This window comes from Hippopotamus amphibius, chromosome 7 (assembly GCF_030028045.1).
Source record: "Hippopotamus amphibius kiboko isolate mHipAmp2 chromosome 7, mHipAmp2.hap2, whole genome shotgun sequence".
Classification (NCBI taxonomy): Eukaryota; Metazoa; Chordata; class Mammalia; order Artiodactyla; family Hippopotamidae; genus Hippopotamus; species Hippopotamus amphibius.
Window position 1 is genome coordinate 90,711,274 of NC_080192.1, and position 22,576 is coordinate 90,733,849.

General features: G+C 37.7%; 1 protein-coding gene across 2 annotated transcripts in view; it reads right to left on the bottom strand.

Moving 5' to 3' along the window:
* The window catches only part of ANTXR1 (ANTXR cell adhesion molecule 1), a 241,284-nt gene that overhangs the window by 181,992 nt on the left and 36,716 nt on the right, over nt 1-22,576 (bottom strand). The window lies entirely within an intron of this gene.

A 22,576-nucleotide genomic window follows, 5' to 3' on the forward strand; every position in this document is an offset into this window, starting at 1 on the left:
AGAGGTGGGTACCAAGAACCCAGGGCAAGGCCACCACAAGGACCGCAGGCAGGAGGGGCAGGCGTCCGGAGCAATTGTGCCAGAGAAAACCATGTAGTCAGCTTTGAAAATTAAGACCCAGGCAATCTGCACTTTCCAGGACAACCAAGAGTGTTTTCTATGGGCTGGTGCCCATGTTTTCTTTCTCTGAGTGCTCAAGGTGGTAGTGGGGCAGGAAGAGGAAGTGGGTTATGGTGTTGGGAAACGCTCCGATGGCAGTGGAAAACGTGAAGGTTTGGGGACCAATTAGAATCTTCGTGAACCATTCCCTCAGGGATGTAAGATGTCCACATTCATGTAACCGTCAATTAAATAGCTCCATACTGTGCTGAAAAGGGCAAGAAAGTGTAGTTTCAGAAAAAAAATATAAACTTCATTCATCAACAGTAAGTCCATAAAGCCCTTCCTCCCACTGGGGTTTCTTTAGGGGTAGAGGGTGGAGATGCACAATTTAAATTAGGTGGGGAAACTCCTTTGAAGCAGGGAAAGAATCTAATATTCACTGAGCATCCACTATCTACAAGGCCCTGCACGAAGATTTCTGACTTCATCCTCACAATAACCACCCAGGTGGGTATTATTGCCGTCATATTATAGGTAAGAAAACTTGGGTTCAGAGAGGTTAGTTAAGTAGGAGGGCAGAGGCTTGAGGTCAAATCTGCCTGATTCAAAAAAAATCTGCCCAGCCTTCTACTTTGCAAAGCAGCATAGAACAGTGGGAAGTTTTCAGTAAAACTTGAATTAATGAGTAGCAATGGCAATTTTTAACACCGTCTGTGTACTTACAATGTATCAAGTTCTGTTAGAAAGATACATATAAATCATTCACTTATGCCTTATGCTCTCTGAGGCAGATACTAGTATCATCTCTATTTCACAGATAAGGAAACTGAATCACAGAGAGGCTAAGGAAGTAATCCAAAGCCCCTCCACTACTAAGTGGCAGAGGTGAGACTTCAACCCAGAGGTCCTGCTCTCAGCCACTATAATAAACTGTTTCTTTCCTGAATAAATGAATGAATGAATGGATAAAATTTATTACTGGTCTATTCTGGTAATTGCTGAAAGAGGAAGTCTAATGCAGAACTAAGGCTTTTGTTAAAACTGATGTAATGAGGTGGTTATGGGGGAGATTGGATTGCTAGGTTGTAGATATTAACTAAAGGCAAACTGAAAAGGGTTTAGCCTGTCCCTGGCCCAGGCTACAGATGCTTCTGAGGTGGAATATTTAAGGCCAAGTAACTCAGACTTTGGGAAGTATACTGATTATTGTCTGCATGTCTTATCAGTGTTCAAATAACAGCCGCTGTGCCCAGCTGCTCAAATCAGAAACTGGAAGCCTTCTTTGACCCCCTCTACCTTGAGTCTCCTCTCTCCTTCTGCTCCTCTACATAATCTAACATCAGATTCCATTGGCTGTACTCTAAACATATCTCGAAACTGACACTTCTTTATCTCTTCTACCAACCTCATGGTCTGGGCACCATAATTTCTTACTTAGACTATTGGGAAAGTCACTGGCTATCTTTTGACTGTCTTCTTGCCCTCCTTCCATTCAATCTCTACATGGCTGCCAGAATGTTCTTAAAATATGGACCAAAACACACCATTCACTCCCCTGCTCGAAACCCTTCATAGCCATTGATTACACTTGGGATAAAACCTCAAATCCTTGCCATGGCCTTCACGTATCTACACGGGATGGCTCCTCTGCCTCCCCGACAGCCTCATCCTGCACCACTCTGCTCCCCTCCCGTCACTTCAGTCCCACTGGTCTTCCTAAGCTCCTTTCTCCAACGGACACTTCACATCTGCCATCAGTGCTGCCTGGGGGCTGGGGATCCTCTTTGCCCAGCTCTTCACTGGGCTAATTCTTCCCCAGCTTTCAATCCCAACCTAAATATCAATTGCTCAAAGTAGCCTCACTTGACTTCCCCAATTCAAATTAGCTCCCTCAATTAGACTTTCTACATGGTACCCCACAATTTTTGCTTTTATAGCACATAGAACATTTTATAACTAACAGCATTTGATTATGTAAATATCTGTTCAGTTTAGTTTGTTCGTTTGTTTCACTTCTAGACTTCACATTCCATGAGGGCTGGGCCGTGTTTGCTTTGGTCTCCACTGTATCTTTTGCGTCTACTACAGTACCTGGAATATTATAGACTTAAAAAAAATATTTCCTGACGAGGCGGGAGGAGTGAATAAGCCTCACTTGGCCATGTGGATGGAGGCCAGGCAGGAGCTGACCTGGTAGTAACTGACTGTGGGGCAGGTCTGGGTCCATGGGGTTATAAACCATTCTCTGTGTTACACCTCTTTACATACCTCTTCCCCCCAATTTTAATAAATCCCATTAAAAGCCATAGCTTCATTTCAACTCTCTTGTTTGGTAATGAGAAAGAGCATATATCTGTGCACTTGAAGGATGGTTAAAGATGAGAACAGAGCCCCCCACTGAGGCCACCATAGGGAGGGGGAAGGTGGCATTAGCAGGCACCTGGCAGAGGGCAGCTTTGCCCTGTAGGTTGGCCGTTTCATGTCATGGATAACAGCAATGACAAGGTGGCATGAGGGCGAGGCTGGGATATGAGAGTGAGGCTGGGACAGGAAGACTGGGGTCTGTTCCCAGGACACAGAGGTAGTGCCCTGAAACCCTTCAGTGGAGCTGAGAGGTGCCATGGGGGAGGGGGATAATTTCTGACTATTAGGTGGGTGGAGCTTGGGCATTAAAAATGAATGTGAACAAAAAAAGTAAATGTGCTCTTTTCTTTGGTCTTTGACTAGTGAGGTTTGAGACATTTTGGTAACACTAAAATTGGAATACTGTGTTAAGACTGAAACTTTAAAAAGAGGATTCAAAAAAAGGCATACTGGGGGTGTGGAAAAGGTTCCTTGGCTTCTCTGTATTTTTTCCCTGCCAAAAAAAGTCTGGGAACTGGGGTGTTTTCTCTAAGCCTATTTCCTTTCCTTTCCAAGTATTTTCTTGAGCTTTCTATTTTTTTGGTACCAGAACAAGCAAAGGCTGTTTTGGACACTGTCCTTATCCTTGATGCTTTGTGTCTGGCAAGATATGATGAGCTCACTAGTCCCAAGCAGTGGTCACACTCCCCTTATGCCACCCTTACTTGGTAAAAGATCAGATGACTTATGGCCCCACCCACCTCCCTACTCCATGTCCCTTCTCTAAGCTCCCACAACATCTAAGCAAACAAAACAGATGGTTTCATGGAAATTGTAGGTCCATTTTAATTCTGGGACAATAGGACTATTAATAAAGGGTCTATTTTTTTTAATGCTCTCTTAGAAATGGAAGAAAATTGGGAGAAAGATCTTTTAAAGGGGGTGATAAGAACCTTTCCTTTCTGAGGACTTGGTTATTACCAAATGAAATGTTATCTTCCTGGGAAATGAGAGCGTCTGGGAATCCTACAAAAACAGGCTGCTCTTAAAGAGCCTCCTCTTTTCCTTGGTGGTTTCACATGTCTGCCAGTGTTCCTACTTAGAAGTTAAGGGTTTTCAGGCCACATGTCTTGTGTTCCTTTTGCAACCCCTGCAACACTTGATGGATATAGAGTGAGCGATTTGTTGTTGAATGAATGAATTCCAGTTTGGATCCACCCACCCATCCATTCATTCATTTCTACAACTATTTATTGAGCATGCACCATGCACCCCGCACTACCCTGGTTTGTAGGGGTGGGGTGGGGGAGGGGTAATCAGTTACAGTGTCTGCTGGGCTTTCTCTTGCCCCGGGGATTTTTGTACACTTCTTGAAGATTACTTTCTGGGATTCCAGTTGTATTGTGACATTTTAATATTTGCTGATGAAAACATTAAAGGATGAACGCACATAAGCACATCAAGATGCACTTCAACAACTTTTTAGCCCAAGTATCCCAGTGATGCTCCTATTGCAAAATCCCCCTTGGGGTTAGGCAATGTCTACCACACTTCCAGTCTATAAAAACAATCTCCACCACCCCAACATCAGCTCTGCATTATCCACTTTTTTGCCTCCTAGTAAAACAGCTTCTGTGGAATTGACGTCTCAAATGTCCTGCAGTTTTTAGTTTTGGGGTCTCAACTATACAGTAAGCACACATCAGTATTAACCACTAATGCTACACTCACAATATTTCCAGATGTCTCAGGGCTCCAGTGTTGGCTACAAAACACATGGAGTAAACAGAAGAGCAAAGATTAATTAAAGACATTTTGCTGTTACTCTGGAGTCATGAAGTCCCACAGCCAACTCTAATCATTTGTTCACAATGTATACAATGACGCGCTCTTTGGGATTTTTACCTAAGAATAGGCCTATGTGATTAATGACATCAAGATGCATGTTGAACCAAAGATCTTTTGCTATATATATATATTTTAAATTAATTAATTAATTGGCTGTGTTGGGTCTTCGTTGCTGCACATGGGCTTTATCTAGTTGCGGCGAGCGGGCGCTACTCTTTGCTGTGGTGCGTGGGCTTCTCATTGTTGTGGCCTCTCTCGTTGTGGAGCACGGGCTCTAGGTGCATGGGCTTCAGTAGTTGCGGCACATGGGCTCAACAGTTGTGGCTCACGGGCTCTAAAGCGCAGGCTCAATAGTTGTGGCACACAGGCTTAGTTGCTCCACGGCATGTGGTATATTCCTGGGGCAGGGCTCAAACCCTTGTCCCCTGCATTGGCAGGCGGATTTTTAACCACTGCGCCACCTAGGAAGCCCCTTTTGCTATATTTTTTTAAAGTGAGGTATAATTGACATACAGTAACATGCACAGGTATTTATTAATTTCCATTATAATTGCTGAATTTATTTCTATTATCTTGTTCTTAATATTCCTTTATTCTCTTTTCATGTCTGTAGGATCTATAGTATATCCACCCTTTTGTTTCATTTTACCAGTTGCTGTATGGTTATTTATCCTTACTTTATGACAGGCTATCATGTTAATATTATGCCACTTTTCATATAATGGAAAAACCCTTTAATATTCTACTTTCATGTAATTCCCTTTTTGCTATTGTTGTCATATAGTCTACTTCTGTATATGTAATACACTCCAAAATAGTGTTGTTTCTGTCTTAAATAATCATCTTTTTATGAAATTAAAAAAATAGTTATCATTTCTGGTACTCTCCCTTCCTTTTTTATGTAGCTTTAGTTTACATCTGGTATCATTTTCTCTCTGTTTAAAGAATTCTTTTAGTATTTAATTAATTAATTAATTAATTTTGTAGTGCAGATTTGCTGCTGCTGATTCTCTTAGCTTTTTTTTTAAAGCTCTTTGTTGGAATATAATTGCTTTATGCTGTTGTGCCAGTTTTTGCTGTATAACAAAGTGAATCAGCTGTATTTATACGTATATCCCCATATCCCCTCCCTCCCGCGACTCCCTCCCACCCTCCCTATCCCAGCTCTCTAAGTCCTCACATTTTCTTAGCTTTTTTTTTCTTTCTAGAAATGTCTTAATTTCACCTTCAATTGTAAGGATATTTGCACTAGATACAGAATTCTAAATTGACTTTTTTTCATTTTGTCTCTTTTAAGATATTGATCCTTTGTCTTCCAGATTGCATGTAGTTTTTTTCTGGTGAAAAGTAAGTGATTTTCATTGTTATTCCTCTGTAATATGTCTTTTCCCTCCCCCTTTGACTGCTTTTAAGATTCTCTCTTTATTTTGGTTTTCAAGAATTCAGCTGTGATGTGCTTAGGTGATTTTTTTTTTTTTTTTTGTATTTGTCCTGTTTGGGGTTCTTTCAGCTTCTTGAAGCTGTGTGTGGAATATCATGTTTGGTATTCTAATTATACCTACATTAGACCACTTGATATTACCCCATAAATAACAGGATCTGATTCATTACCCCCTCCCATCTTTTCCCTTCAGTTTAGATAATTTCTATTACTGTGTTTTTAAGTTCATCAATCCATTTTCCGCAGATATTGTATTTTTCAGTCCACAGTTTTCACTTGGTGTTTTCTTTCTCTTTCTTTCTTTCTTTCTTTCTTTCTTTCTTTCTTTCTTTCTTTCTTTCTTTCTTTCTTTCTTTCTTTCTTTTTCTTCCTTCCTTTCTCCCTTTCTTTCTTCCTTCCTTCCTTCCTTCCTTCCTTTCTTTCCTTCCTTCCTTCCTCCCTCCCTCCCTCCCTCCCTTCTTTCTTTCTTTCTTTTTTCTATTATTGCATGTCTTCCTCCATTATATTCACCTTTTCCTGTAAATTCTTTATACGTTTATAATCGCTGTTTTAAAATCCCTGTCTACTGATTCCATTAATTGAGTCATTTGTGGTTTGCTTCCATTACTGTGTTTTTTTTTCTTGATTTTGGATTACATTTTGATACTTCTTCTCATGTCTCACAGTCTTTTAATTTGTATTTCACACACTGCATATTTTTAAAAAAAGCTGTGGAAACTTAAGTATAATATTGATTTGTTGACTCATTGCAGAGTGTAAGCCTTTTATCTTGTGAGCTGGGGTGGGGGGCTGAATATTTAGATCCTCCCTTGAGTTAGACTGATCTTGGGCTAGGGCAGAGCTTTAATTAGAGTGTTTTCCCTGTTATTAGCCCAACTCCCAGCCTTCTGCTCTGCCCTGGCTTTGTGATCTTTCCTGTATTTGAGGTGGAAGGGATTTGGGCACAGCTTCAGATAATTTTGCTTGACCTTCGGACTCCAGAATCCAAGCATCACAGGTATCCATGAGATTAAGTGATTTTCTCTCTGCTTTTCAGCAACTCCTCCACTGCTACTTTCTTGAAAAATGCAGAGGTGTGGGTGAGAGGGCAAAACTATTAGGCTGAGAAATTTCTTTTTTCATTGGGATTCTTTCAGATAACCCATCCCTCTGGCACACATTGTTGTCTAAGATTCAGCTGAATTTCCCTCATGCCTGAAAAGTCTTTGTCCGTGGCTGACCTACATTTCCAATTTCCCTACCCAGATCAGGAATCCACCTCCAAGTATGGAAGCTTCTGCAGATCTCTGCTCAGCTCCAAGGGGCTTGTTTCTAATTCAGCTCATCAGTGCCTCCTGTGTGTGTGTCTGCTAGCCCCAGAGAACCAATGAATTTTATTTAGTCTGGACTTTTCTGGTTGACCATGGAAATGAAGGTTTTTCACATCCTTCTATATCCTAACTAGAAGCAGACATACTGTAAAGCCTGTTTCTAAATATCTGTGACTGCACATTGGTTTCAAGTCAGGAAGAAAAATACTGGAGATGATTACCAGCACATAAATATACTCTGGCATCTTTCACCTTAACAAAATAAATCCTCTGTGACCCCACATCTCCCTCTAGCTATTGACCAATTCATGTGCATTTCTCTTCAAAACACAACTTCTTGAAAGAGTACTCCCTTCCCAATATTTTCTGGTAAAGATTTCAAATGTGAAGTGATCTTTGACTCTTTATCTGTTCATAGCGAATGAGCGAGACCGAGATTTGTTGGAAGCTCCGTGTGCTGTGTGTGCATGGTGGGGCATGCCAATTGGTGGGTGATCAGCTTTTGTCAACAGGATTTTTTGTTGAGGACCCTCAAATATCAGTGTATGCACATTTCCCCCCCTCTGAAATATTTATTTCTACAAAGAAGTAGCTTTCAAACTCTTTCCTTAGGTGTTGGTTCTGGAATTGACGAGGGGGAAGGTCAGAAGTGGCAACATTTTTTATGCACCTCTCCATCATCTCCCATGCCTGGTGTCTGTCCATGAAACCATTCATGTTTAATTTTGTGAGAGAATATACTTCTCTTTTCTAGTGGAGCTAGGGGTAATTTTCAAATTGTAGTGGAAGCGAGTAGTTCTGAAGGTTGAAACGATCCTTAGATAAACTTTTAAACCTATTCCAGTCTTCACCCTGTATCTCTTCCTTGCCTTCTGCAGTACCTGATGGTTCCCGGTTTTGAGATTTCCAAGGTTCTGCAAGGCTACAAGGCTAGTGCCTCTTCAATATCTCTTTTTCAGGATTACATTGGACTTTTCTCCACACTGCTTACACCACTTGCCACTCCCTGTATTCTTTCTGTCCTCACCTATAGTGTTCTTATGGTTTAAATGTTTCTTAATTTCCTCAAATTTGTGGTTTTGTTTGACTTTCTCCAGATTTGGGGTGCTTTTTTGCAAGAAAAAGAGCTAAACATGTCATTTAAAATTGAAAGCCCTCACCTTTTAACCCTTTTGCAATGCCTTTTGTCTCAACAATTCTGCTGAAATGGTCTTTGTCAAGGTCCCCAATGATCTCCACATTCCCAACCCAGTGGTCACTTTTCTGGCTTCCTCTTACTCACCCTCTTACAGCAGCAGACACTGTTAACCTCTCTCTCAATGTAAAATGCTTTCTTCTCTTGACTTCCATTACAGCATCCTCTATCTTCCACATCAGTTGTTCTTCCTCATATTTCTGTGTAGGCTTTTCCTTCTCTTCTAGAACTCTAAAGATTTGAGAGCCTCAGAACGCAGATCCCCTTATTCTTACACCTACATTGTCTTACAAGGCAATCTCATTTTTCCCATGGCTTCAGTGCCATTCACAAGAGCATGCACTTTGGAGGAAGACAGATTTGGGATTGAATCCTAGTTCTACCACTTCTGACACATGTCAACTTTAGATTTCTCAAATGTAAAGTGAAGGTGTGCAATTATAAGTTCTTCCTTCCAGCTCAGTCCTGCATCTGATTTTATGTGGGGACCAGTGGTTGAAACCGAAACAGAACCTGGGAATCTGCTGGGAACAGGAGAGGCCACCCTTGGCAGACAGAAGTAGTCCACAATGTGACACAGGGTCAAGTGCAGGCCAGTAACTGAAGTTCACTAAGAGGAGCCCATCAAGGAATTTCCAAATTCCTAAGGTGTCCTGGCATAAAGGACAGGAGCAATGGTTTAATCACAGGGCAATGTGATGAATTTGTCCAATCAAACTCCTCTGTACACAGCTCTGTTTTGGCTGCTTACTCATTTGCGCAGTGGTTTTTACCATGCAGTTTCCTATGGCACCACTTGGCTTTTGAAACAAATCCCTGTAAGTCCTTCCCCATCACTAACCCTTTTCCCCAGTTGAGTCATATTTTGCAGGAGATGGGAGTGGTGGAAAGTAGGCTCTATAGTCAGGGTTGCCCAAATATATATCTTTATCCCATGAGAACCTTTAGCTCCAGGCTGCTCTTAGTTCAACAGTGACTGAGTCTCTCCTGGTGCTGGTGGCATCTAAGATGGTCAGGCTGATGTATCTGATCTTAGTACTACTGACCACAATGAGCGTTTGGAGGGATATAACATAAAGTGGCACTCTGACAAATCCTGTGCAACAGAGAATGAGGAGTCCAGAGTCACCTTCTCAGATGGAAGCTGAAAGTAGACAGCCCTAGAGTAGATGATAGACAAGAGTCTGCTGTTTTGGTGTGGCTGGAGAAGGCTACAGTTCTCTCCAAAGAGAGGACTTCCTTATCACACTTTGGAGCAGCACTGGGCTGGAGGTAGCAGTAGGTAGGAGTATACTAGGTCCACACCAGATAATCCAACCCACAAGTCAAATGTGGGCACATCTGTTTGAGAAGAATTGGAGGATCATACAAGATGTTGGTAGGATATGGGGAAATTAAAACTCTTGTAAATCACCATTGGGAATGTAAATTGGTGCAGCCCTTTTGCAGAGCAATTAAATCATGCCTAGTGAGGTTACACATTCACATACCAAAGACCTAGAAATTCAATCCCTAGTTATATATTGCTATATAAGAGAAATTTTGCTTACCACCTTCTGGGAGAAGGGTATAAGAATGTTCATTGCAACTTTGTTTATAAAAGCAAAACATTAGAAACAAACTAGTTGTCCATTAATAAGAGAATAGATTAGTACATGGTGGTACATTATTGCAGTGCAATAGAAAGTATACCAAGTGTAGTTACATGTATCTACACAGAAAAACGTTTCAAAAATATAAGTGTAAAAAGCAAGTTCAAGAAAAATACATACCATATGGGAAGGGGGGGGAGGTGTCAATACCTGTAACATTTTATTTCAGAAGCTTGGTGGTGGATAACCAGTGTTTACTATCCTTTTTTGGTATACTTTTGCCATATTCAAATATTTAATAATTTAAAAAAATCATTAAGGGTAAGTAGCAAAATGCTGAACCTCAGTTCACCAGGAGGAATTCTGAGCCCATCAAAGGCAGCACTAAATCTAAAGCTCAGGTCCCCACCCTGGAGGCCAAGGGGCTGGGAGGTGATGGACAGGCCAAATGTTGGCCAATAGTGGTTTTTGTTGTTGTTGTTGTTTGGTCACAGAAAATTTGTTGGTTTTGTCTATCCAGCTTCGAATATGAGAATTCCACCATCGTTTGATTCCACTATTTCTGAAGTTTGCCTTGCTGGCTTCATCCAGACAGATTTTATCCTTTATATATGTATGTGCCACATGAGGGATAGTAGGCGAGGAAAGGAAGTAATATTTCCTGTGTTTCTATGCTGGGCCAAGGTCTCTGCTAGGCTCTTTCCACGCATAAGTTCACAAAGCTTCTCAACACCACCATATGATGTTTATTATTTTCATTACATATTTGAAAAAATGCACATGCTGGTGGAGCCCAGACTGGAACCCAGGCTGGTCATGGTACAAAGTCTGTGTTGTCTCTACTATATCTGTGGCATTCAAACTTGGTATACACACAGTGTATTATGCACAGAGACACAGAAGATATATGTGTGTGTGTGTGTGTGTGTGTGTATGTATTTCTTTTCCCCCCCCGGGGCATAAATTGTACTCCAAAATTTGAGAAAGGACTCAACATAATTTTTATGTATAATCAACCATTGGTATATTATAGAATAGAATACAAATGCACATACATTTTTAAGATGAAAGGATGTTGAAGAAATTTCTTGCTTTCTATGAGCCACTCAAACTCTACCCTAGGACTTCAGGGCTATGCCTTTACTTTATTCTACTAACAAGGGTTTTCCAGAGGGAGAGTGTGAGAAGTGCTGGACCACTCTACTCTCACATGTCAGTCCATTTCCAGACCTACTGAATTGCTTCAAGGTGGGTTTCTTTTTACCATCATTGTAATTCAATACGAGAACCCCTTAGACAAACTTCCTCTAAAGACACTATCTGGGTGCTCCTGTCTGGAGGAAGTCTTGCTAGAACCATTAGACAAAGGAAACAATAACTTTTATCTGGCTTCGTGCTCAAGCAGTCTTTTCTATCCGTATCCCTCTATATAGCGATAGACTGGCCAAAGGTTAAAAACTTCAGAGAAGGATGTGAGGCACGGAGAGCTGGGGACTCACTGAATTATCCTTGGCTATGCTGTGATGATTTGAGTGGGGTGTGTCCAGGAGAATCTGGGGTGATTCCTTAGCTCTTTGTCAAAACCCCAACAACAACCACAATAGTAACAACACCATTTACTATGTGTCTGGCTTTGCTAATCCTTCCAACAGTTCTACGAGGTAGGGATGATCCTTATATTCATTTTAAAGATGAAGAAACAGAGCCCTTTCCCATGGACTCAGACCCCATGACATTATGTCTCAGTCAACAGGACAAGAGAATAAATAAATGCTCCCCTCCATTTCTCTTAATATTGCCATCTAATCTTCCTGTACGTGAATGAATAGTACTTTAAAATGGAATGAATCCAGGTGCTTTTAAGCACAAAGTATCTGAAGACTCTTCTTCTCTCTTGCTATTTTTAAATTTAGAAAAAGTTTTTAGAACTATGTCTCTTGGTAATGACAGCCTGTAATCATTCTGCTCCAGGAATCAAGTGATGTATTCAGAATATGTCATTTTCCCCTGTGATACTGATGGCAAAACCACACTCTCGACCAAACCAAAGGCTGACTGAGGGACAGAAGAAGTGTGGTCTCTTGGTTTCCACTCAGCAGTTTGAGCCAAGTGTTCTTGGCTTTCACTCCAGCTCCTTAAGCAATAAACGAGATGCTTAACCTCTTAACCCATCCGCAAAATGCTGGTCCTACCTCTGTACCTCTTTGTGAGGAGGATTTTCAAGCTGACATTGTTAAAAGGCTACGAAGATAAAATGTGTAAAGGGTACAGGCTTCATGGAACTGCTTTCTGGAAGAAGTTAGAGGGTTTGGGGTGGTGAGTTGTATATGCTTAGGTTTGTTTTTAATTTAAAACTCTATCTAGTAGTAAAATTGTGGGAAACCCTATAGTGTAGTGATTAAGAGTGTGGACACTGGGGCCATGCTTCCTGGGCTTAAATTCAGGTTCCTACACTTTTATGGCAGGGTGACCTTGAGCCTTCTCTGACTCAGTATCCCCATCCACATAAAACTTAATAAATAATATAATTTCCATAACAACCTTACAAGGTAGGTATTATCATTTTCTCTTATTATAGTTGAAAAAAGTATTCTAGGTTATTGGTACATAATAAGCCATTAATAAAAGAATATATATACACACACACAAATGCATATGTATTTATGCATTTGCACATATATATATAGTGGTTGCTACCATTTAATTATTCCACAGATAAGAAACAAGACAGCAGCATACATACAGATACAGTGAATAGGGTAGGCTATGTAAAGAACTAGAAAAAAAAATTTTTTAATGTTAATTTTGTGAGTTAAAAAAAATTCTACTGCCATTGACTACTTCCATGAATTTAGGCAAATAACTCAGTCTCTCTGAGAATGATTTTCTTAGCAGTGAAGTGAGGCCAGTGGGTTGGATAGGACATAATAATTGTTTGACCCATAGTTGTTTGGTTGTGCTTTGTTTTTTTCATCTTACAAAGTTTAGATGGTGAAACTTTCAGTTAAAAATAGTGATCTGGGTCTGCATATTTTAACCTCCCCTTTTCTTTCCAAAATGCTGTAGAAACAGCTAAACTAGTATGACAGGGGGAAAATGTTTTTCATTGCTGGAAAATTGGTAAGGTTGTCATACATATGGCAGACATTTGGAAGAATTCCTGCAAAAATGTAGAGCTGCTGAGATCAGGGTAAGGGAAGAACCCATCAGCCTGGAATTCCATGACGCAAGGAAAAAAGCCTGTGGTTGGTGGTGAGATAGGTTCTTAACACCGTGATCCAACATCTACACCTGACCATTTTCCTTTGGCATAAGCTTCCCCCTTACCTTGGTATACACTACTGGGTCTCTACCTTTTTCAAAAATAAATTACACTACATATAAAATTTCCCATCTTCTTTTCCTGTGATCTTCACATTTTCAACAAAGATTTACATGATCTCTTACAAAAGGCATCCCAAATCCCAGTACTGAAAAACCTAGTTGTTCCTCTTTTGAGTCACTCTACTAAGGAAGATTCTCATAAGATGGAAAGAAGAGGACCAATTTAATAAAGTTGAGAAAATTTCCCCTTTGAAGTAAACTCATATATGAAAAAGGGGGCCACATAAAACAATTCTAATTTATTTCATGATAAAGATATAATCTCTAACACAATAATGGGTGTGCCCCCATACATACACACACAAAAATTTCAGGATCAGAAAAATATTCATAGGGTTGAAAGGTATTATTTGTCAGTTAAAAAATGCAATGGCACTAAAAACTATAAAACATTAATGAAAGAAATTAAAGAAAGCACAAATAAATGGAAAGACAGCCTATGTTCATGGATCAGAAGACTCAATATTATTAAGATGACAATACTACTCAAAGTGATCTACAGATTCAATGCAATCTCTGTCAAAATTCCAATGACATTTTGCAGAAACAGAAAAACTTATCCCTGCAGGTGACTGACTTTGGTGTACCTCAAAAACTGGTACAAGAGTGTAAAGCAATTATATTCCAATAAAAAGCTTAAAAAAAAAAAGAAAAAATCCTAAAATTCACATGGAATCTCAAGGGAACCTAAATAGCCAAAACAGTCTTGAAAAGAACAAAAGTTGGGAGATTCAAAACTTGTTACAAAGCCACAGTAATCAAAACAGTATGGTACTAGCATAAGGACAGATGTACAGGTCAATGGAACAGAATAGAGGGGCCAGAAATAAAACTCTGCATATATGGTCAAGTGATTTTTGACAAAGGTGCCAACCATTTAATGGGGGAAAAGACAGTGTTTTCAACAAATGGTGTCATGAAAACTGAATATCCATTTTCAATATAGTGAAATTAGACCCTTATTTCAAACCATAAACAAAAATTAACTCAAAATGGATCAAGGGCCTAAATGTAAGAGCTAAAACTATAAAACTCTTAGAAAAAACAAAGAGGAAAAGCTTTATGACACTGGATTTGGCAATGATTTCTTGAAATATAAAACCAAAAGTGCAAGGCAGCAGAAGAAAAAAAGTAGACAAATTGGATTCATCAAAATTAAACAACTTTTTGCATTAAAAGACACCATCAAGAGTGAAAAGGTAACCCACAGAATGGGAGAAAATATTTGTAAATCATATATTTAATCAGGGGTTAATATCCAGAATATTTAAAGAACTCTTAGAACTCAAAGACAACAATAAAAAACAGCCCAATTAAAAAAATGGCAAAGGACTTGAATAGACATTTCTTCAAAGAAGATATATGAATGTGCCAAGAAGCACATGAAAAGATGCTCAAGATCTCTAATCATTAGGGAAATACAAAGGAAAACTACAATGAGATACCATTTCATACCCTTTGGGATGGCTGTTATAAAAGGAAAAAACAACAACAGATTAAAGGGATTAAAAACTTAAATGTAAGACCTGAAACCATAAAACTCCTAGAAGAAAACATAGGCAGTATGCTCTTTGCCATTGGTCTTAGCAATATCTTTCTAAGCATGTATCCCCAGGCAAAGGAAACAAAACCAAAAATCAAGAAATGGGACTACATCAAACTAAAAAGCTTCATATCTGATAAAGATTCAATATCCAAAATATATAAAGAACCCATACAACTCAACAACAACAACAACAACAAACAACCCAATTTAAAAATGGGCAGAGGATCTGAATAGACATTTTCCTAAAGAGGACATGTATGAGGGTGAGTCAAAAATGATCCACACTGGTTATATTAAAACTTCTGTTGGCCACACTGTCTTATCAGTGCTTTCCATCCACGGCTACTGTCTCCCTGGTCACTGCTGTGTAGGTGTGAACGTGTTACATCAGTTCATTTATAACTGTGGTGCAAACAAAAATGGATGCCCCACTTATGATTTGAATGAAAGAAGAGCAGCGTGAAGCAATTCATTTTTTGTGATCTGAGGATGTACCTGGTGCCATTATTTATCAAAGACTTTGTGTGTAGTATGGAGAGAGTGTTTTGTCTCAGAGAAGTGTGTATGAATGGTTAGAGAAGTTCAAGGAAGGTTGCACAAGTGTTAGCAATCAAGAAAGAGCTGGACGCCCGTCCATGTCCACAGCTGATGACAACATTGAGCATACATGTGAAATGATTCTGTTGAATAGACAAGTGACAGTGGATTATGTGGCAAATCATCTGCAAATCAGTCATGGCTCAAAGATTCAACAATCAACAGTGCTTGCTACAGTGAGAAGCTTATTGAAGAGCTGAAGACTAAACTTTGGATGAAACACAGAGGACTGCTATCTAAGGGTGTTGTGATCTTGCATGACAATGCACGTCCGCACACTTCTGCCCACACTGTCGACACTCTGCTAAAACTTCGTTTTGAGGTGTTAAAGCATCCTTCCTATCATCCTGATCTTGCTCCATTGGACTTTCACTTGTTTGGTCCCTTGAAAGCAGCCCTATGAGGATGAAGATTCACTTCTTTTTTTTTAAATTAACTAATTAATTAATTAATTAATTAAATTGGCTGTGTTTGGTCTTTTTTTGCTGTGCGTGGGCTTTCTTTGGTTGTGGTGAGGGGGGGCTACTCTTTGTTGTGGTGCGCGGGCTCCTCATTGCCGTGGCTTCTCTTGCTGCGGAGCACGGGCTCTAGGTGCATGGCCTTCGGTAGCTGCAGCATGTGGGCTCAATAGTTGTGGCTCACGGACTCTAAAGCGCAGGCTCAATAATTGTGGCGCATAGGCTTAGTTGCTCCGTGGCATGTGGGATCTTCCTGGAGCAGGGATCGAACCTGTGTTCCCTGCACTGGCAGGTGGATTCTTAACCACTGCGCCAGCTAGGAAGCCCCAAAGATTCACTTCTGATGAAGAAGCGAAAAGAGCGATGCGTTCGTGGCTTACAGCTCAGCCTAAAACATTTTTTAATGAGGGAATATGAAAGCTGTTGACAAATGGACAAAGTCTATTGTCAAAGTCCATTGACAAAGCAAGGAGATTATGTTGAAAAATGATGTATTTGCCTTTTCTAAAAGTTATTTAAAATAAACTCTACAGCCAGAGTGTGAATAATTTTTGACTCACCCTCGTAGATAGGCACATGAAGAGATGTTCAACATCACTAATTATTAGGGAATTGCAAATTGAAATCATAATGAAATATCACCTCATGCCTGTTAGAATGGATATTATCAAAAAAGCAAGAAATAAAAAGTGTTGGAAAGGCTGCAGAGAAAAGGGAACCTTCATACACTAATGGGAATGTAAACTGGTGCATCCACTAATGGAAAACAGTATGGAGTTTCCTAAAACATTTAAGAATAGAGTTACCATATGTCCAGCTAGTAGACTTCTGGGTATTTATCCAAAGAATATGAAAACACTAATTTGAAAAGACACATTCACCCCTATGCTCATCATAGCAGTGTTTACAATAGCCAATATATGGAAACAATCTAAGTGCCTGTCAATGGATGAATGGATAAAGAAGATGTGGTACACACACACACAGACACACACACAGACATACAGACACACACACACAATGGAATACTACTCAGCCATAAAAAGATGAAATCCTGCTATTTGCAACAACATGGATGGACCTCGAGGGTATTATGTTAAGTGAAATGAGTCATATATAGAAAGGCAAATGCTGTGTGATTTCACTTATACGTGGAATCTAAAAGTCAAACAAACAACGCCCCCTGCCTCACCACTGCCAGAAGTGAATACATCAAACCAAAAACAAACAAAAAGGTACAGAGAACAGAGTAGTTATCAGAGGGGAAGGTATTGGGGGGAATGTGAAATGGGTAAAGAGGGTCAATATGGTGATGAACAGAAACTAAATTTCTAGGGGTGAGCGTGCTGTAGTGTACACAGAAGTAGAAATATATGTTGTACAAATGTAATGTATATGTTATAAACCAATGTTACCTCAATTAAAAAAAAAAACAGAAAGTAATAAGTATCAATAAGGACGTGGAAAAACTGGAAGCCCTATGCATTGTTGGTAGGAATGTAAAATGGTGCAGCCACTGTGGAAAACACTATCATGGTTCCTCAAAAAATTAAACACAGGATTACTATATAATCCATCGGGACTTCCTAGGTGGCGCAGTGGGTAAGAATCTGCCTGCCAATGCAGGGGACATGGTTTGATCCCTGCCCCAGGAAGATACCACATGCTGTGGAGCAACTAAGCCCATGCGCCAAAACTATTGAGCCTGTGCACTAGAGCCCATGAGCCACAACTACTGAGCCCATGTGCCACAATTACTGAAGCCCATGCGCCTAGAGCCCATGCTCTGCAACAAGAGAGGCCACCACAATGAGAAGCCCATGCACCACAATGAAGAGTAGCCCCCACTCGCCGCAACTAGAGAAAGCCCGTGTGCAGCAACGAAGACCCAACACAGCCAATAAAATAAACAAATAAATAAATAAATATATAATCCATCAATTCCGCTTCCAGTGTATGCTAAAATAATTTAAAGCAGCGACTTGAATAGGTATTTACATGCTAATGTTCATAGCAGTATTATTCACAACAGCCAAAAGATGGAAACAACTCAAATATCCATTGACAGATAAATGGATGAACAAAATTAAAAGTGAATGATATTCTGATACATGCTACAACATGAATGGACCTTGAAGGCATGTTAAGTGAAATAAGCCAGACACAAAAGACAAAAATTGTGTCATTCCACGTCTATGAAATACCTAGAACAGACAAATCCATAGAGATAGATGGTAGAATAGAGGTTACTAGGGACTGGGGAGAATTTCAGTGTGGGATGATGAAAAAGTTCTGGAGATGGAAAGTGCTGACGGTTGCACAACTTACTGCCACCACATGGTATGCTTAACATTTTGTTAAGCTTTATGGTATGTATATTTTACCACAATAAAAAAAAAATGCAATGGAAACAGTGAACAGTAAGTTGAATACTGCAAAAAACAAAAACAGAAAAACTTAAATTAGTGAATGACCAAACCAGACCCTCCAAGAACTCAAAGAAAAATGGTAGACATTAAAAAACTGTACTCATAATAGCGTATAAAAGAGATTTTGAGTAGATTCAAGAATCCAATGAACAGGCAGAAGAAAAGTAATAATAAAAGAAATAATAGAAAAAATTCCTAAGCCAACGTTTATTAAGGTGTCAGATGGAATGGATCAAGTCCTATATATAGTAATATACAAAATTAATGAATGGCCCTGCACCAAAATATACTCTCTTGACTTTTTTTTAATTCCAAAGACAAAGGAAACATTTTTTTACAAGCATCCAGGAGAGGAAAACATAGGAGAAATGTAGTAAATAGGCATTTCTCCTTTTTCTATATGCAATATAGAACAGAATACATGCAAGTTAACATTGTATCACTGTCTCTAGTAAATTTAGGGAAAAAGATACTCAGGATATAAGAACTTTACAATTAAAGTTCAATTAAAATATTTACCTAGAGGTGAATAACAACAATTCTCAAATAAGTTGAGACTTAGAAAGCTGAATATTCACATACCCCTCAGAAAAAACTTTACCTGAAAAAAGACTCAGCTAACCGAGAAATTTTAAAAATAAATTTAAAAAAACTTTACTTGAAATGAACTATGTATACGTGTGGGTATGGGTATGTAGTTATGAAGCGATGAACATATTTCTTAATAAACTAAGCCAGGAGAATAAAAAGATATTACTTAATTCTTGCCATTACAAAGAAGCATTCATTGGAAACTGTTACTAGAAGAAGAATTAAATTATACTTTTTCAAATTATTCTTTTCAAATCAATGGGGAATATTAAAATATTGAATATCAAACCAGGGTAAAAGATAAATCAGTGGACAAAGACATAGTAGGAAAATACAAAACATTTTTAAGTTTATAATATTTTTGGACAAAGGACTTAAAAAACATTAAAGGTGATAAAGTTTATTTTACACTGATTAGAAATATATTCCCTAATAAAAACACATGTGAGCTAAATAATACAGTATAAATTATAAGGCAATGTGCTGAAAATTCAAATAATGCAGTCATGGTGGAAAGTTGAAAATATTTGGCTTCACAGATCAAGTAAACAAAAATATAAAATATTTAATATATTTAATCAATATATTAATATATAAAACTTTTATTATACATATTTTCTAACATCCATGAATGATAAGTAAAATCTATTCATATACTAGTCCACCAAAAAAATTAATTTAAAAAATAGAAATTATATAAACCATGTTTTCTGAAAAATGCAATGACTTTAGAAATTGAGAAAAGTATAAAAAAATCAAAAATCATGTGGAAATTTTATAAATAATTTAATATGAAACCTAAGATTATAAATAAACAATAATGAGAAATGAACTACTTAGAAATTAATAATGAGAATAGTACATATTGGAGCATGTGAGATTCAATAAGGATGAGATTTAGAATATAATTTATATTCATAATAGCTTTTATTATTAAACAAGAAATAATAAAATATAAAGAATTTCAATTCAGAAAAAGAGCTGAAATAAAAGATAATCCAAAGGAAGGAATTGATAATAGTAAAATAATAAAATAATATATCATAAAACAAAACAATTATACAAAAGAGAACTGATGAATACATTGAAGAGAGAATCCACTGAGTAATCTGAATGGGGCAACAAGAGACAAAAATACTTTACATGAATGTTGGAAAAGGGATATAACCACGGATACAGAAGAGATTTTGAAAATTAAAAAGGTATGTTATAAAATTAAAATATCAGTACACTGGGAACTTCTACCACTTCTCAAGGTGGGAAATATGATAAAGACAACAGTCATACAGGATTTTGTGATGACTGTCAGATAACCTCTTCAATACGGTATAGGCTTCGGTGGTTTTCCTCTGAGTTCTATCAAACCTTGAACAAACTTATGCTTTTTGTATTAGTTAAGAGATTTCACAGCATATGAAAAGACTGCCAATTCATTTTTCTACACATGTATAATCCTTTTATTCTAAGCCTGACAGAGATAGTATAAGATGAAACTCTTGACTATTCTTACTATTAAGTATTAATAAGCAATATCTTCAGGTTTATATTAAATCAAATCCAGAAATATAATAAGAGAACAAACCACGATGAATAAAATTTATTTCAGGGATTTCAAGTTGGTTTCATATCAGGAAGTTTTTTGATTTAAAATTTTCACATAGACAGGGCAAAGGAAATGAAAGAAGAAAGATAATTATCTCTTTGTGACAAAAGGGCATTTAATGAAACAACAGTTATTTCAGATAAAAATGTTTTAATAAACTTGCAATTGAAGAATCATTCTTTAGTATAGTAGATAAAAAAACTCTATGAAGTCAATATCCAATAAAGTACATAAATGTGAAACACAAGTCCATTCAAGTTTGAAAATTTTAGCCAATGTAATGATACCTAAGAAGACACACCATATTCAAAAATAAACTCAAAATGGTTTAAAGACCTAAATAACATGACACCATTAAAGTCCTAGAAGAGAACACAGGCAAAACATTCTCAGACATAAATTGTAGTAATGTTTTCTACGATCAATCTCCCTAGGTAAAAGAAATAAAACCAAAAATAAACAAATGGAACCTAATCAAATATAAAAGCTTTTGCACAGCAAAGGAAATCATCAACAAATTGAAAAGACAACCTACAGAATGGGAGAAAATATTTGCAAATGATGCAACTGACAACGGGTTAATATGCAAAATATACAAACAGCTCATACAACTCAATATCAAAAAAACCCCAAATAACCCAAGATACCCAAGAAGGTATAATAGCTATTACTATTAGAAAAGGGGACAGAAGTTATCATTAATTATAAATAATATAACCAATTTTACTAGAAAAACTCCAAAATTAACTGGAAAAATATTAGACTTAATAAAATGTTTCATTAAAATGATGGGATAAGAAATAAATTTACAAAGCAATAGTTTTCCCCAAGCCAGTATTTCTTAACTGTTTGGGGAGCATAGGCCTGTTCTGTTGTAACTTACAATCTCCCTGACTTGCAGATTTTTAAAAATAATGTTATGGAGTTTAATAAAAGCCCATGGATCCTAAATTACAGGTTAATTGCTTGACAGTGAACAATAGTTTAGAAAATACAACAGAAAAAAAATTCATTCTTGATGGAAGCAAAACTTTAAAATGTCTAGGAATAAACTTAATGAACACTGTATGAGACTGATCTGAAGAAAACATCAAAACCTCACTGGGGGACATAAAAGAGAAGTGATATATCCTTAAGTAAGAAAATCGATATAGTAAAAATGTAATCCCATTTTGTTAAGGCTATTCTGTACTTTTCATACAATTCAAGTGAGAACCCCAGGAATATTTTGGAACATTAAAAAAGTTATTTAAAATGCACACAGTAGGGGAAAAAACCCACTAAAGACGAGGAGATTTTCACCCAGGATTAGAAGTAAGGAAGGACTTGTCTTCCAGATGTTAAAACTAATTAAAATAATGTGGCACTAGCATAATAACAGACAGAAATGCAATGCATTGGAATAGAAAACCCAGCAATGGACCCAAGTCTGTGAAAAAGTTTAACTTTTCAAATTGGTAGTAAAGGATTATCCAGCAAATGATGTTGGAAACACCACCTAAATACTTGTAGAAAAAAAGACGGATCTTGGCCTTATACCTTACATCGCATTAACTCTAGAAGCAATAATCTAAACGTAAAAAAAAATTATAAAAAATACTGTAAGTAAAGGTAGTCATAAAAAGGACAATAGCAGCCCAATCACAATTATGAATACTGATGCTAAATTTCTGAATAAAATACAGAAAACAGAATTCAGCTCTATATCAAAATAATAACATATCACAACCAAGTGTAACCAGAAATGCATATGGCCCAATATTAAAATATCTTTTGTAATGCATTTCACTGTATTAGTCGGTCAAAGAAAAAAATATGATTTCAATATATACCAAAAATGCATTTGAGTAAATTGAATATTTATTCCTGGTTTCTCTTCAAGGAAGAGTTGGACTTCCTTGACATGCTCTCATTTCTAAATGATGAAACATCTGAAGTATTTCGATTAAGATCAGGAAAAAGACTCTCCAGAGAGTATTTAGGGAATCATATGCAGTAGTTAACACTAACATAATTTATTCTAATAGTACTTAAATTAACATTAATCCTTTATTATGCTAATAAAGAAACCTAAAAAACTTGTTACAATTTGCCAATTGTTTTGCAAACTGATGACGCTAAGAAACCTGGAAAGAGC